A 17664-nucleotide genomic window follows, 5' to 3' on the forward strand; every position below is an offset into this window, starting at 1 on the left:
ATTTTTACCCTCAAAATTTTACACACAATACCCCATAATGACATGAAAAAAGTTTTTGAGATTTTTGCAAATTTATTAAAATTAAAAAAAACTAAGAAATCACATGTACATAAGTATTCATAGCCTTTGCTCAGTACTTTGTTTATGCACCTTTGGCAGCATTTACAGCCTCAAGTCTTTTTGAATATGATGCCACAAGCTTGGCACACCTATCTTTGGCCTGTTTCGCCCATTCCTCTTTGCAGCACCTCTCAACCTCCATATGGTTGGATGGGAAGCATCTGTGCACAGCCAGATGTCTCTAGAGATGTTCAATCGGATTCAAGTCTGGGCTCTGGCTGGGCCACTCAAGGACATTCACAGAGTTGTCCTGAAGCCACTCCTTTGATATTTTGGCTGTGTGCTTAGAGTCATTGTCCTGCTGAAAGATGAAATGTCGCCCCAGTCTGTGGTCAAGAGCGCTATGGCGCAGGTTTTCATCCAGGATGTCTCTGTACATTGGTGCATTCATCTTTCCCTCTATCCTGACTAGTCTCTCAGTCCCTGCCGCTGAAAAACATCCCCACAGCATGATGCTGCCACCACCAGGCTTCAATGTAGGGATGGTATTGGCCTGGTGATGAGCGGTGCCTGGTTTCCTCCAAATATGACACCTGGCATTCACACCAAAGAGTTCAATCTTTGTCTCATCAGACCACAGAATTTTGTTTCTCATGGTCTGAGAGTCCTTCAGGCGTATTTTGGCAAACTCCAGGCGGGCTGTCATGTGCTTTTTACTAAGGAGTAGCTTCCATCTGGCCACTCTACTATACAGGCCTGATTGGTGGATTGCTGCAGAGATGGTTGTCCTTCTGGAAGTTCTTCTCTCTCCATAGAGGAATGCTGTATCTCTGACAGAGTGACCATCGGGTTCTTGGTCTCCTCCCTGACTAGGGCCATTCTCCCCCGATTGCTCAGTTTAGAAGGCCGGCCAGCTCTAGGAAGAGTCCTGGTGGTTCCGAACTTCTTCCATTTATGGATGATAGAGGCCACTGTGCTCATTGGGACTTTCAAAGCAGCAGATATTTTTCTGTACCCTTCCCCAGATTTGTGCCTCGAGACAATCCTGTCTCAGAGGTCTACAGACAATTCCTTTGACTTCCTGCTTGGTTTGTGCTCAGACATGCACTGTCAAGTGTGGGACCTTATATAGACAGGGGTGTGCCTTTCCAAATCATGTCCAATCAACTGAATTTACCACAGGTGGACTCCAATAAAGCTGTAGGAACATCTCAAGGATGATTAGTGTAAACAGGATGCACCTGAGCTCAACTTGAGCATCATGACAAAGGCTGTGAACATGTGATTTCTTAGTTTTTTTATTTTTAATAAATTAGCAAAAATCTCGAAAAAAAACTTTTTCATGTTGTCATTATGGGGTACTGTGTGTAGAAGTTTGAGGGGAAAAATGAATTTATTCCATTTTGGAATAAGGCTGTAACATAACAAAATGTGGAAAAAGTGAAGCCCTGTGAATACTTTCAGATGCACTGTATGTAATCTAAATACTTTCACCTATTTCATATACTCACAGGAACTACAGGACAGTTTAACATAATCAGCTTACGGATGAGAATATTGAACATACCTCAAGCAACAGATTTGTCAGAGAAATCCAGCATCATGTTCCAAGCTTACGCTACAGCAATTCAAAATTCTGTAAGATTCTGATGCATTTTGTGATGTAAACATTCATTTTAATTCCTTTATACAAAACAACTAACCAGCACTAATCTCCTCAGATGAGTTCTCTTTGCTAACTTTTCATTTGCTTTTGACCTTCTACCATTTCCTAAACTTCTGGCCTAACCTCCTTCTGGCCTCCTACCACCATTCATTTATCACCAGAATTTTCCCCCCTCATATTTTGTTTTCCCCTTATTAGCATTACTGGCCTGGGATGAGGGTCAACATTGATTCTCCAGAGTATTATTAATATTTAAGTCTTCACCAGACTCTTTCTCTTTGGGATTGATAATAACAATATAAGGAAATTATATTGTTTTTGATATTTGCCCAGCTTGTTTGTGTAACATTTAAAACTACATCCTCATTTTACCTAATCAAATGAGCTGCCATCAGTGTACAAGATTCTCCCACTACATTATTAACATCACTATATTTTTCTAAACCAAAGGAAGTAAAGTGTAATGTCTATAACAGCTTCAGTTTATCTTGCAGTTCAAGGACATATTTGGACAGCGACTTGTGGAACCGGTTGTAAACAACTTCACGTAAGTGGCTATTTTGCTCCTTACAGTATACTATTAGTATAACATTACTGTTTGACTATATGGGTGGTATTCAATTACCCGTGGTCATTGACCATGGGTAATTGTATTTCCCAGGGCTATCCTATTAGCCCCAATGCGGTGGGCTCCTCCCCCGATGCCGGCACTTATTGCCGCACCCAAAGCATAATCCACAATAAGCGACTTCCGGAGCTGCAGAACCACATGGAGAAGACCCTGATCCCATGTGTTTTCGGCTGAAAAAATGGGCAGTAATAGTATACCGCGATAATGACCACCGGTCAGTAATCGCGATATCCGTCCGTTTTCACCTGCTGAAAATGGATCAGCTGTAATTGGATATCCCCCTTTGACTGGTTGAAAAATCCGGCACTGGTGAAAACCACGGTTATGGCTGAATTCACCGCCAATACACGTGTTTTGGCGAATTTGCAGGCGTTTTCGCCCATTTTTGGCTCAATTTTCGCTCATACCAATTTGACAAAAAAAAAGTGAAATGGCATGGGCGAAAATTGATTCAAAAATGGACAAAACACCCACAATTGAATACCCTATGTCGAATTAGTGCCGTTTTATCGACCAGTCGATAAAACGGGACATAATTGAATACCCCTATGTCTAGTAAATATTTATTTATTTTTTAATTTTCTGATTAAGAGAAATATGATTTCCTGTACCTCTACCTTCGTGTCTGTTCTTTCAGCTTTAAGAACACCCATGACTACGATCTTCATATGTGTCTGTGTTATGCTGCTGTTTTGTGCCTCTCAATGTTTTATTTAAAAGTATTCCTTGGGATTGGGATTGTTGTATATTACAGTATAAAAATACAAAAATAATAATTTACTGCCTATGATGATTCCCGTCTACCTCAATTTCCACCCTTGCTGTTTCTCTTCATGTCTATGGGCATAATGCAGACCTGATCGGTGCTGTGCACAGCAGCGATCAGGTCTGAACTGCGCATGTGCCTTTGCCACAGTGCGCCGGCGCATGCCAGACAGCCGACGGCTGTCTCAGCCCTGCGATCGCCTCTGTCTGATTGACAGGCAGAGGCGGTTGCTGGGCGGGAAGCCATGGGCCGGCTGCATTTGGCCGGCGTTTAGGGTGCGCGGTCCGGGCTCCGCGGGTGTACCCAGATCGTTGGGGGGTGGCCCGCGACGGCTGCCTGACATCACACCTGCCGATGTGACCCTCACAGCAACCAGTAGCTCCTGCCAGTGTGCAGGAGCTGAGCTGGCTGGGAGCTACTCTACCAGTACAAAAGCATCGCCGCTGTGCGATGCTATTGTACTTGTGCAGCAGGGTAGGGCCTGACATGTGGGGCAGACTAGCCCTGTGCTGGGTGTCCCCCCACATGTCAGGGAAGCTGATCGTAGATGTGCTAAATTTAGCACATCTACGATCAGGTCTGAATTAGGCCCTATATGACTAGGCTTTCTGTCCTTTTACAACTATGGGGGTAATTCCAAGTTGATCACAGCAGGATTTTTGATAGCAATTGGGCAAAACCATGTACACTACAGGGGAGGCAGATATAACATGTGCAGAGAGAGTTAGATTTGGGTGGGTTATTTTGTTTCTATGCAGGGTAAATACTGTCTGCTTTATTTTTGCACTGCAATTTAGATTGCAGATTGAACACACCACACCCAAATCTATCTCTCTCTGCACATGTTATATCTGCCTCCCCTGCAGTGCACATGGTTTTGCCCAATTACTAACAAACTTGAAGCTGCGATCAACTCAGAATTACCCCCTATGTGTAGTCTATGCTTGCCTACTCTACCAGAATGTCTGGGATACTCGCAAATTTCCAGGAGCTCTTCCTGGAGAATAGAACAGCCTCTTTTATCCCCCCTTGTACAGAAAACTGAGTGGTCTGATGTATTTCAGGAGATTTGTGGTATCATGTTACAAACCAACCCATTGTACAATGCTGCAAATCTCAGTATAATGTTTCTGTACTGTATGTCTATCTCAATGTCTAGACCTTTTTTTAACTATCTTCCTACATTTATTCACCTTGCCTTTATCTATATCTCATTGCATGTGTCTACTTGAATACTGTAGTTTCCTAATTCTACGTCTCTTCTTGTCTTCCTATCTCCATGTCAACTCACTATGAGTGTGTCTTGCAGTCATAAAAGTGTACCAAACACAAGGCCTAAGTCAGACTTGTACGCTAACCCAATGCTTGGTGTACATTTCCGATGGTGGGGACACTGCACATGTGCAGAATTGGTTTTGTGTCCTCACACGCAGTGCCCTCTAAGCCCCAGTATGATTGACAGGCTGAGGGTGTTTGGGCAGGGGAAGGGCCAGCGACCGGGTACGTTCCTCAAAACTCCGTTTTGTAGGATGCTGAAGTCAGTGTCTGCATCTGGCTTCTCAACTTTTCCTCTTTATCTCCATGTTTTTTCTATTCCTTTTTTTGTATCCTCATGGACATAAATAGTGCATATGGGGTCCCGCAATGCAAGCATGGAAGACAATTTGCAGAATTATAGGCATCTAGCGGTCTGTGCAATTGCTTTGATACTAGTCATCATCATCAGTGTGCACACACAAGTGCCCTATACTAGGTGAAAAAGATCCAATTGAAAACCCAAGTATCTTACATTCAACTCTACATAGAAGAATTGAACATGCAGGATACACTCTGCAAATAGTTAAAAGAAAATGTGCAGGGAAATATATTTGCAGGTGGTGTAGTATTGAAGACCTACAGGAATTAGGGTCAACCCCATATGGTCGACATGCATTAGGTCAACAGGGTCAAAAGGTCAACATGGAAACAGTAGAAAAGGTCGACAAGTACAAAAGGTCGACAGGATCAAAAGGTCAACATTCAAATGGTTGACACATAAAAGGTCGACACAAGTTTTTAAAAGTTTTTTTAAGTTTCATATTCTGTTACATGATATGTGACCCCAGTTATAGCAAATGAAGACCCTCACGGGCACACTTCCCTCACGACGCTTCGAGCAAGGTGCTTCACTCTACTATAGCTGCATTTGGCACAGGTTACTAATACTAATTGTATTCCACATGGATGGTAAATCAAGAAAATGTGAAAAATATGTTAAAAAAAACTCCAGAAAACGTGTAGACCATATGTATGTTGACTATTGTCATATCATCCTTTTGAACCTGTTGACCTTATGCACTGTCTACCTTTTACCTATTGACCTTTTGACCCTGTCGATCTTTAGACCAAGTCGACCTAATGCATGTCAACCATATGATGTCAACCTATAGAATGTCTATGGAGACAGAATAGATCTATCATCCAGAAACCATTTGCAGGTGGTATGGAGGTACAGTAAATATGATAATTTGGGAGATGGTTCTAATGTTCTTCCAATATTTATGGTAAGAGCTGAAATCCAAATTAGAGGATGTGTGAGTGTCATGTTGAACTATATTTCGATAATGAAAGAAAAACAGGTCCCAGCATGCCAAGGTTGCCTTTAAGTGGTTGGACATGATACTGATTGTAATACCACAAGCTCCAGTATACCCATGGCTGCCATGGAATGCTGGCACTTCAGAAACCACAAATGCCAGCATGCCCTAGCTTTTAAGGCATGCTATTTTTTGTGCGTCAAGGAGAAATTAATTTAAAAAAATGTAAAAACATATAGACAACCACAGATTGAAAAACAAATTAACCTATGTTGAGTCTCCAACACGAATGACTAACAAGCAACTTTTTACTTTTATTTATGTAGTGGGGCTTTCCAATGGTCTGAGGTCAGATCATGGAGAATCTCCAGTGCAATACATTTAACTCATACGCTGTTATCATATGATTCCATAATATATTATGCTATTTGCGGTAATTACCAAATTATGCATTTTACATATGCATACACCTTAAGCTCTTCATATTTTGTAAATTGGATTGTTTTTATGGACACAGTTGACCCTTGCGTTTTATCAGAGATCGCATCCAACCCTATATATGCGCATTTCTGTCCATCTATATGAATGTTTTCTGATTCTGTGTTTATCTCTCTCTGTAGAGTGGGATTCTATTTGTTGTTTCCTCTTGTTACTTTGTTTTGTGTGATTTCTTTATCGGTTCTCATTTATATCTCTGCATCCTTCCATCTCACATGACTCCCAAATGCCTTCTCCTTTGTACAGAAATGATCCCCTCTTAGTCACGGCCTCCATCGATCTATACTTCCAAGATAGTGTGATAAACGCATCCCTTGTTATCCAGCAAATAATAAATAATGAACCTCAGTTCAGACGCAGGAACATCTATGTGGATCTATTTTTCCTGGATCCTAAAGGTGAGTTACGGAAACATTTAACCTTTCATCAGAAATACGCAATTAAAATGCATCTTGATTACCTCATTCAAATTCTAGCTGCTTATCTTCCATGCTAATATAGTATCCACTCCATACATTTAGAATAAATATCTGAGAATGAGCAGAAAATGTGTAGATCACAAATGGATTACACATATGCTACATGTGATAAAGTGATTTCTTTTTATAATGAACTGTTCTCCAGACACAGGTTTTATTTTGGTGTTCATGTAATTATTATACTATGTTGCCACCACATAACTGTGTGTTTGTTCCATGACAGCCGGCGTTTTAGTGACGTTCACATTTATACAGGACTATACAGCTAGTCTTTCCAATGCTTCATCATCTGCTGCCAGTACCCTCCGAGATACAGTTCTGAATTTGGTATGTGTTGTATCTTATATTTAACTTATATGTGGGAATATACATAAATGTACCAAAAGGATATATCTCACCAAGAACAGTTCTTAATAAAATGTAAACTAAAGGGATTTTCCAATCGAATACTACAAAAGTGGGAAGAAAACTCTAAATTGTAATGTATGATGGTTGTGCTGCCAGGTGACTTAAATAGGCATATACGAAAGAAGAACAAGAAGTCAGATCACTAGGGCGCACTCAAATCTCTTAATAACCCGAATTAATAAAACCAAATTTTATTACATATACTTTAAAATGGACGTCATGGCCAATGTTTCTCAATTATGATGATGATGATGATACCGATGTATCAGCAATTGTTCACCATTGGACAGAAATGATACAACAGCAGTGGGCATCCTATGCACAAGTTAGCTTTTGGCCATATTAGCACATAGGTGGTCATTCCGAGTTGTTCGCTTGCTAGCAGTTTTTAGCAGCCGTGCAAACGCTATGCCGCCTCCCACTGGGAGTGTATTTTAGCTTAGCAGAAGTGCGAACGAAAGGATCGCAGAGCGGCTACAAAGTTTTTTTGTGCAGTTTTAGAGTAGCTCAAAACCTACCTGGCGCTTGCGATCACTTCAGACTGTTCAGATCCTGTTTTGATGTCACAAACACGCCCTGCGTTCGCCCAGCCACGCCTGCATTTTTCCTGGCACGCCTGCGTTTTTTTGAACACTCCCTGAAAACGGTCAGTTGACACCCAGAAACGCCCACTTCATGTCAATCACTCTGCGGCCAGCAGTGCGACTGAAAAGCTTCGCTAGACCCTGTGTGAAACTACATCGTTCATTGTAATAGTACATCGCGCGTGCGCATTGCGCCGCATACGCATGCGCAGAAGTGCCGGTTTTTTGACTCTTCACTGCACAGCGAACAACTCGGAATGACCACCATAGTCTCAATTACGGGAAAAGATAGTAATAGCAGTAGCAAGAACAATCACATCTGAATTAGGCCCATTGTGACGATATGGACAATAGTGAATGGATCCGATAGTGAATGGATCCTATAATATTCCTTAGATCAGCAGGGATCCAATAGGCCATTGTATGGCTGTGCAGCAGTGTTAGCTACCTCACAATCCCATTTATATACCAAATGCAGGAGCTCTATGGGAAAATCATAAGAGATGTAAAGCAGTAAGGGTTGTATAATTGATCCTTGTTATTGGATATAATACTATTACACGGTCCCATGGTTGCAATTGTGATTTATTACATCCACCACTGCCAGTGTACGAATGTTCAGTATTAGATAAATTGTTAGTACGTATATGTATTCTGACTGTGCTCATCAGATAGTGTTAAGCTGGGTACACACTCGGGCTCGGAACCTGGGTACACATTGAGCGATGTTAATGAAGGATGGAACAATCATGTTCCGTCCTTCATTAGCATATTACAGGACGCTAGCGATCTCATCAGTTTTGCTGTGCAGCGCATCAAACCTGACAACGTCACAAGCGACCACGGGCACCTGCCTATCAGGCATACACACTGCCTGATATGCACCATTGTGAGCAATATGTTGGTCTGATCCACTGAATTGGACGACATATTGCTCAGCGTATACCCAGCCAGAGGCGTCACCGAGTACTACTCTGTACTACTCCCCCCGTGTCGGAGGCGCGACCGTCTGAAAGGGGGTGTGGCCTATCAAAAGAGGCAAGGCCTCACAGGGATCACCATTTCATCACTCCAGGGGTGTGTCCAGTATCCCCCGAGATGCTGGTTACCCCTGGAGATTGGGCTGAGTGCAGTGCCGGCTATTCATGTGTGACAGGAGCAGAGTGCTGCAGGAGACTATCACACCAGTGATGTGCTGTGAGGTGAGGCAGCTGAGGCAGAGCCTTTCCTGTCATACTAACGTTTGCACCCGAGTTTTGACTGTACATCTGGCTGTGGTGCTAGACAGTGCCGTCCCTGTATCACACTGCAGCACTCGGCTCCTGTCACTGCAGAAGAGCGGGCACTTCCGAGGGTGACACAAGTTTGCGGCCCGCACCCCCAGAACCAGGGTTGTGACGCCACTGTGCCCAGCTTTACTGTGCATCTACAGAACTAGGCATGAGTCATCCACTGAGCCTGGATGAAAAGATACTTTGTAGACATCATTAAATACTGTCTTGAGAAACAAGTAACTCTCTCTCTCTCTCTCTCTCTCTCTCTCTCTCTCTCTCTCACACACACACACACACACACACACACACTTACTTTATTCTGAGTGCTAACAGTGCTCAGCAGTTTTTTATTTGAGCACTTTATCCATTTCTTTTAATTTTTTGCTTTATCACTTTATTTCTTTTGGGATGTTTTTAATACTTCACTCTACCGGCCCTATTTAGGTTACATTGATGTATCTACAGTCAGAGGCGTCACTTACGCCTTATGCACCCGGTGTGGCGCAGCCATAAAAGCGGTGGGGCTTTGTGAGAGGGGGCGGGTCTTTGTGAGGGGGGGCTTCGCCTCCCGACCCCCATCATTTGGGGGCTTTGGTAGGTGCGTGCTGCCTCCCGCAGAGTGCTTTTTCTGCAGTACTGGCTCCTACATAGTGACAGGAGCTGAGTGCTGCACATAATGTAACAGAGCAGCACTCGGCTCCTGTCACTGAGCAGGAGCCAGCATTTTGGTGTCGCCCCTCTGCGGGTGACACCCGGTTGCGGGCCGCACCCCCTTGTGACGCCACTGTCTACAGTATATATGCATTAATACAGTGGGCAATATAGCAATACATAATCGGGGAATATTGGTCATGGCACCCATTTTAAAAATATACCTAATATAATATATATATATATATATATATATATATAAAAACAGAAAACCCAGCACTCACCAAAGTAAGCTCGCTTATCGTCAACAATTCAATAAATAAATGATTGGGGTTTAGTTAGTGGATTGGCCAATGCACGGAAGCCTGCAAACCGATCGCCAAGGTACCCCACCTTCAAGCAGGTTCTACACTATCACAGAGTCTTAAAACCTGACTACTTCACTGCTGTTGCACACATCATCTGCCTGCTAGATTTAATGTGTACCTGCCACACCCTTTATGGCTTTTAAAGGTACACTAGTCACTTTACATTGGCTTAGATAGATTGCTAAGGAACAGCTGAGACAGGTTCAGGATAATAGAGTCCACACAGGGGTACATGAGAAAGCTAGTGGCCACGGTTAATAAGAGTTAGCCATAGATTAACCCCGTCATATACACAAATAGAAAACCACAGCACTCGCCACAACAGCAGCCCAGTACAGCCCAGATGCTGGGCACGCCCCCGGAGTGACGATCCCGCGAAGCAATGCCCCCTTTATTGGTGGCCATGCCCCATTTTTGCTGCAACTGGCTGGGATATTAAGGGTGCGCACTGGGTGTCACCACACCCAGTGACGCCTCTGTAGCTAGGTATGCCTCTGGACTTGCTCATAGTAATGTGGTATAAAATTAACTGGTGGGTACTATAGTGTGGCATAATATGAACTGGGGTCACTGTACAGTATATCATAATGTGAATTGGGGGTACTGTGCAACATAATGTGTACTTACAGCCTTACAAAGTGATGTTATAGGAACTGGGACATAACATTAACTAAGGCACTACAGTGGTTCAGAAAGTGAACTAGGACACTATATGGGGCATGAAATTAACAGCTGCTGCAGAGAGGTGTCTTTCTAGAAGCATTGGGACAGGGGCCCATTTAAAATGTTGCTATGGGGGCCACAAAGTTCTGGCTATGCCCTGGCTGGAAGCTATGGACATCACCAGATGCTGGGTTTCCTCCTTTGTTATGCTTTACCAAATGGTGACCTTTACTGCAGTTGTTTCCATTTGTCGTTTGTTTATTGGTCTTTCTGCCATTAGCTTTGACTTCAGCAAGTGAAATGCATGCTTGATCAGGTTGAGTTCAGATGATTGACTTGCCCATTGCAAAATATTTGACTTCTTTGCCATACAAAACTCTTGGGTTGCTTTTGTAGTATGTCATTCCCATTGTCCCTTTGTACTGTACTGTGAAGTGCTGTCCAATCAACTTTCCTGAATGTGGTTGAATCTGAGCAGACAGTATATCCCTGTAGTTTTTAGAATTCATCCGGCTGCTTCTGTCTTCTGTCACATCATCAATAATCACTAGTGATCCAGTGGTATTAGCTGCCATGCATGTCCATACCATCACACTGCCTTCTTTATGTTTTACGGATGAGGTGGTATGATGTAGATCATGAGCCATTCCAAGCCTTCATACTTATTTATACATTATATTTTATACTTCATACTTATTTATACATTATATTTTATACTTCATACTTATTTATTCACATCATTCTGGACTTAGTTTCCTCTGTCCTAAGACTGGCTTTTTTTAGAATGAATTTTATTTTTGGCAAAGGCTAATATGACCTTTCTATTCTTGAGGCTTATAAATGATTTGCACCTTGTGGTGTGTATATTTGCTCCCAAGAAGTCTTTTCTCTATAGTAGATTTGGATAATGATATGCCTACCTCCTGGAGAGTGAACTTCACTTGGCTGGATGCTGTAGATGGGGTTTTCTTTTACTATCGAAAAAGGATCCTGTGATCATCTACCACAATTGACTTCCGTGAATGTCCAAGCCTTTTTTATGTTACCGAGTTCACCATTGTTTCTTTACTTTTCTCAGAATGCACCAAGCTGTTGATTTGGCCACTCCTAAGTGTTATGAGCCATGGTAGTGGGTCATTCCTGTTTTGCATTTTGGTTATGTATTTTATGTTATTCTTCTGTTTCTGTTCCCCTTGGCTTTTGTGGGGTGTCCGGAGTCCACCCTTAAGGAGAGGGTACTGTTATAAACCACAAGCAGTGGTTCCTTCCTGTTTGCTTTCTGTTTATGTATTTTGTATTCTAGTTCTGTTCGCATGCCAGGATTTCCATTACACCTATTTAGAAGACTCTTGTTGGCCGCCGGTGATGTGTCTGTGTAATTACAGCCTGTTTTCTATGGGTTAATTCTCACCTGCAGGGGTTTGTGCAATTACCTTGTGCCTGGCTTCCAACCATCCTGATTGGGGCGTGTTCCCTTATTACCTAGCTAACTATGCAGTTCTGAGCTGGTGATAGACATTCTGTTAAGATACCTGTATGTTCCTGAATAGAGTCTTGTCCAGTATTGCATCTGTGTCCAGGCCCTGTCTGATACTGGAATCCTGTGTACTCCGCTCTGGCAGAATCCAGAGCTTCCTATGAGCTGTTCCTGCCCTGGTGTGTTCCTGTGATCCAGTAGCCCTGAGTCCAGAGTCCTGAGTCCTGGTGTCCGGAGCCTGTTAAAGATATCTGTCCGGCTTTCTTGTTATGTGAGCCTGTGTCTGCAGCATTGGGGCTTCTTGTCCGTCCACCTGTATTCACACCGGTTTCGTGAGTAGCGGCTTTGCCGCACCTTACGGCCTTGGCCGTATCTGTCCGTTATATTTGCTTTGGATTTTTTGCAGAGGGTTCTGCGTATGCTGTCATCACCGGTACACAGTAGTATTGTGTCAGCGTGTGGACAGCATTTCATTTGTTGTAGTTTGTCCTGGCGGCTGTGCCGCACTTACTGTTGTTTGAGTTCTGTAGCTGCCCCTAACTCAAGTTTCTGTTTAATTAGAGGTACCCCTTGTTATTGCCCCATCTCAGTTTACGCCTTGTCTCCAACTAAGACCGGGGGGCATCGGAGTTGGGCAGACATAATCCGCCCTTCAAACGCGGCTGCCGTGGGCCCAAGCAAACATAGTCTCGCAGGCGTAGACTGACCATGCGGGTGGAACAATGGAGTCAGGGTTCTGTAGGGGTTTGCTGCTGAACTCAATTCCCACTCCAGCATTACGTTCCTGTACTTGGGGCTCATCCACCCAGTTCCAGGATTACCAAGTACAGTGAACGTAACATTATCACCAGCCATACAACAAAAAAGAAACAAAGTTAAATAGTAGTTTTTTCTTTTTTGGTCCAGTCCGGTGTTTAGAATCCAGTCCGGTGTTTAGAATCCAGTCCAAAGTTCAGAAACCAGCCCAGTCTTGTCTTGTCTTGTCTAGTTCAGAAACCAGCCCAGTCTTGTTTTGTCTAGTTCAGAATCCAGCCCAGTCTTGTCTGTCTAGTTTGAAATCCTCCTATGCCTACTATGCAAGCCCTACAGGCGTCTCTCTCAGCCCTGAACTCTGCTTTCAGTGCTTTGAGACCTGAGCGGCTGAAAGTTTTGCAGCAATCCTTAAAGCAACTGAAAAACCTTCTGACCAAGATTTTGCTTATCTTGCCAGAAGTTGTTGAGAGTACATCTATCTCTAAAGAGACTCTTGCTCACAATATTGTGACAAGAGAATCCTCAGGTTTGGTTGGAGAGAAAAGGTTTAAAAGTTTTCTGCGGCCCAGGCTCTCAGAAGAGGAGAGTCTGCGTCACAGAAACTTAAATTTATGCCTATATTGTGGGGGTTTAGGCCACTATCTGCAGACCTGTGAGTTGCGCAAGCCAAAGTGTGGTGACAAGTCCTACCCTCTGGCCAAGTTGAGTCAGGATTCAAGACCTACTCCTGTCTCTACTGTGGCAGAGGTACTTGTCACGAAACCCACTCTAAAAAGCACTCTGACCTATAATTGGGGTCCTTGGGCTAGGGAGCCCCATTATAGATTCAGGAACCAAAGGAGAATATTTCTCTCATCTCTTGACTTTCCTGTTGAATCAGAGTTGCAAACCCCGGTAGTGGAATCTCAGGGTCCTGAGGTGGTGCCCGATGCCCAGGGTCCTGAAGCAGTGCCCGATGCCCAAGGTCCTGAAGTGGTGCCCGATCCCCAGGGTCCTAAAGCGGTGCCCGATGCCCGGGGTCCTGAAGCAGTGCCCCATGCCTGGGGTCCTGAAGCGGTGCCCGATGCCCGGGGTCCTGAAGTGGTGCCCGATGCCCAGGGTCCTGAAGTGGTGCTCGATGCCCGGGGTCCTGAAGTGGTGCCCGATGCCCGGGGACCTTAAGCGGTGCCCGATGCTCTGGGCCTAGGAGTGGTGCCCGATGCTCTAGGCCTAGGAGCGGTGCCCGATGCTCTGGGCCTAGGAGCGGTGCCCAATGCTCTAGGTCGAAGAGTGGCATCGAATATAATAGCTCAGGTGTCAATCCTAGAAGGGGTCTTAGAAACTTTTACCCCAGGTAGGGACTTTAAAGGCGCAACCCCAGAAAGGATATTTAGAGCTATAGCTCCAGAAGGGAACTCGAGAACTACAACCCCAGAAGGGATCTTTGAAGCTATGTCCCCAGGTGGGGTCTCGAGAGGCACAGCCCCAGAGAAGGGTCTAGAGGTCGCTTCCCCAGGAAAGGACTCAAGAGGCATAGCTTTAGTGGAGGTTCTGAAGGTCATAGCTTCAGCACAAATCCCGGAGGTTATAATCCCGGGAGAAGTCTCGATAATTATCGACGCAGAGAGGGAGTCCGATGGTCTGGCCCCAGAGAGGGAGTCCGATGGTCTGGCCCCAGAGAGGGAGTCCAATGGTCCGGCCCCAGAGAGGGAGTCCGATGGTCCGGCCCCAGAGAGGGAGTCCGATGGTACGGCCCCAGAGAGGGAGTCCGATGGTACGGCCCCAGAGAGGGAGTCCGATGGTCCGGCCCCAGAGAAGGAGTCCGATGGTCCGGCCCCAGAGAGGGAGTCCGTTGGTCCGGCCCCAGAGAGGGAGTCCGATGGTCCGGCCCCAGAGAGGGAGTCCGATGGTCCGGACCCAGAGAAGGAGTCCGAGGGTCTGGCCCCAGAGAGGGAGTCTGATGGTCTGGCCCCAGAGGGGGTCCCGAAGGTCACTGCCCCAAAGAGGGTCCCAAAGGCCACAGCCTCGAGTAAGGTCAGTAGTGACCTGGTCCTAGCAATGCACTCCAGTCAGATGGGAAGGAAGCAGATCCTGACTCTGTTGATATCTCAACATCTATAGTTTTTGATGGGGACTTAGTCCAATTTCTGGTGCTTTACAAACACTACTTCACCATTATGCTGCCTAGACCATTTTTGGACATCACCTCAGAGAATCTGGTGTTCTTTCTGATATATTCCTTTAGAGGGGAGCCTTTTGAATGGGCGTCCAACTTAGTTAAAAATAATGATCCCATTCTTCAGGATCCCCCGGCATTCAGTGATGCAGTTATTAAGAGATATGGTTCCAAAGAAATTGGTTCAGGTTCTCTAGGTCACCCATCTTATCTGCCGAGAGTCCACCGAATGTTATAAACTCAGCACAAAAGTATCAGCCTATTGCTTTGACTGCGGGATGTGCTTTTCTATCTTCTTCTAGCAGTACTTCTTCTGAAAGTTCAGCTCCCAAGGTAAAATAACCAATCTCTGGATTGAACCCAGTCTTGCTGGAGGGTACCATCAGTTCAGACAGTGTCTGGGGCATTACCTTGGTTAGACCTCAAGAACCATGTAAAAGAATAGAAGAAAAAGAAATAATTGCTGACTCTTGACTTGTTAAAAAAAAAAGATTCCCCCCCCCCCTGTCTTGTGTCTGGTGGCCACCATCAAGGGGGGGGGGGGGGGGCACGGTTACAAGCTATTGCCACAGCTTGTTTCTGTTTCTTGTCATTGTCTGTTTTTTTCCAGTGTCAGGTTTTTTTATAGTGTATCCCTTGTTTTGGGAAACCTGTATTTTGGGGTCCGTTGACCCCTCCTCAAGGGGGGGGTACTGTTATGAGCCATGGTAGTTTTGCATTTTGGTTATGTATTTTATGTTATTCTTCTGTTTCTGTTCCCCTTGGCTTTTGTGGGGTGTCCGGAGTCCACCCTTAAGGAGAGGGTACTGTTATGAACCACAAGCAGTGGTTCATTCCTGTTTGCTTTCCATTTATGTATTTTGTATTCTAGTTCTGTTCGCATGCCAGGATTTCCATTACACCTGTTTAGAAGACTCTTGTTGGCCGCCGGTGGTGAGTCTGTGTAATTGCAGCCTGTTTTCTATGGGTTAATTCTCACCTGCAGGGGTTTGTGCAGTTACCTTGTGCCTGGCTTCCAGCCATCCTGATTGGGGTGTGTTCCCTTATTACCTAGCTAACTATGCAGTTCTGAGCTGGTGATAGACGTTCTGTTAAGATACCTGTATGTTCCTGAATAGAGTCTTGTCCAGTATTGCATCTGTGTCCAGGCCCTGTCTGATACTGGAATCCTGTGTACTCAGCTCTGGCAGAGTCCAGAGCTTCCTATGAGCTGTTCCTGCCCTGGTGTGTTCCTGTCATCCAGTAGCCCTGAGTCCAGAGTCCTGAGTCCTGTTGTTCGGAGCCTGTTAAAGATATCTGTCCGGCTTTCTTGTTATGTGAGCCTGTGTCTGCAGCATTGGGGGTTCTTGTCCATCCACCTGTATTCACACTGGTTTCGTGAGTAGCGGCTTTGCCGCGCCTTACAGCCTTGGCCGTATTTGTCCGTTATATTTGCTTTGGATTTTCTGCAGAGGGTTCTGTGTATGCTGTCATCGCCGGTACACAGTAGTATTGTGTCAGCGTGTGGACAGCATTTCATTTGTTGTAGTTTGTCCTGGCGGCTGTGCCGCACTTACTGTTGTTTGAGTTCTGTAGCTGCCCCTAACTCGAGTTTCTGTTTAGTTAGAGGTTCCTCTTGTTATTGCCCCGTCTCAGTTTATGCCTTGTCTCCAACTAAGACCAGGGGGCATCGGAGTTGGGCAGACATAATCCTCCCTTCAAACATAGCTGCCGTGGGCCCAAGCAAACATAGTCTTGCAGGCATAGACTGACCACGCGGGTGGAACAACGGAGTCAGGGTTCTGTAGGGGTTTGCTGCTGAACTCAATTCCCACTCCAGCATTACGTTCCTGTACTTGGGGTGCATCCGCCCAGTTCCAAGAGTACCAAGTACAGTGAACGTAACACTAAGGTTGCTGTTATCTTTCTGATGGATTTTGTTTGTGTTTGCAGCCTAAGGATAGCCTGTTTGAATTGCATTGAAAGCTCCTTTGACTGCATGTTGTCGGTTTACAGCAATAGCTTCCAAATGCAAATACCACACTTGGAATCAACACCAGACCTTTTGCATGCTTGATAATGAAGGAATAGATAATGAAAGGAATAACTAAAATCTGTAATCTCTCTCTCTCTCTACTGGTATCTTTCCTTCTCTGTTTAAACATGCAGTGATTACTCCTATTCTAAAGAAACTCTGATACAAAACACTCTCTAACTACCGTCCCTTTTCTCAGCTACCATGTCCCTCCAAGCTACTTGAGAGACTTGCCTACACTCGCCTTACACACTTTCTTAACTCCCACAACTTATTGGACCCACTTCAGTCAGGCTTTCATGCCCAACACTCCACAGACATGGCACTGACCACAGTAGTGAATGATCTAGTCAATGCTAGATCGAAAGGCCAATACACACTACTTATTCTTCTAGATCTCTCTGCTGCTTTTGACACTGTTGACCACTCTCTTCTCATACAAACACTACAATCCCTAGGTCTTCAGGACACAGCCCTTACTTGTTTCTCATCCTACCTATCTAATCGCTCTTTCAGTGTTCACTTCTCTGATTCTACCTCTTTTTCTCTACCTCTATCAGTTGGAGTACCGCAAGGCTCAGTCTTGGGTCCTCTGCTGTTCTCAATCTATACCTCATCTCTTGGTAAACTAATAAGATCCT

This window comes from Pseudophryne corroboree, chromosome 6, assembly GCF_028390025.1.
Source record: "Pseudophryne corroboree isolate aPseCor3 chromosome 6, aPseCor3.hap2, whole genome shotgun sequence".
In the NCBI taxonomy this organism is placed as follows: domain Eukaryota; kingdom Metazoa; phylum Chordata; class Amphibia; order Anura; family Myobatrachidae; genus Pseudophryne; species Pseudophryne corroboree.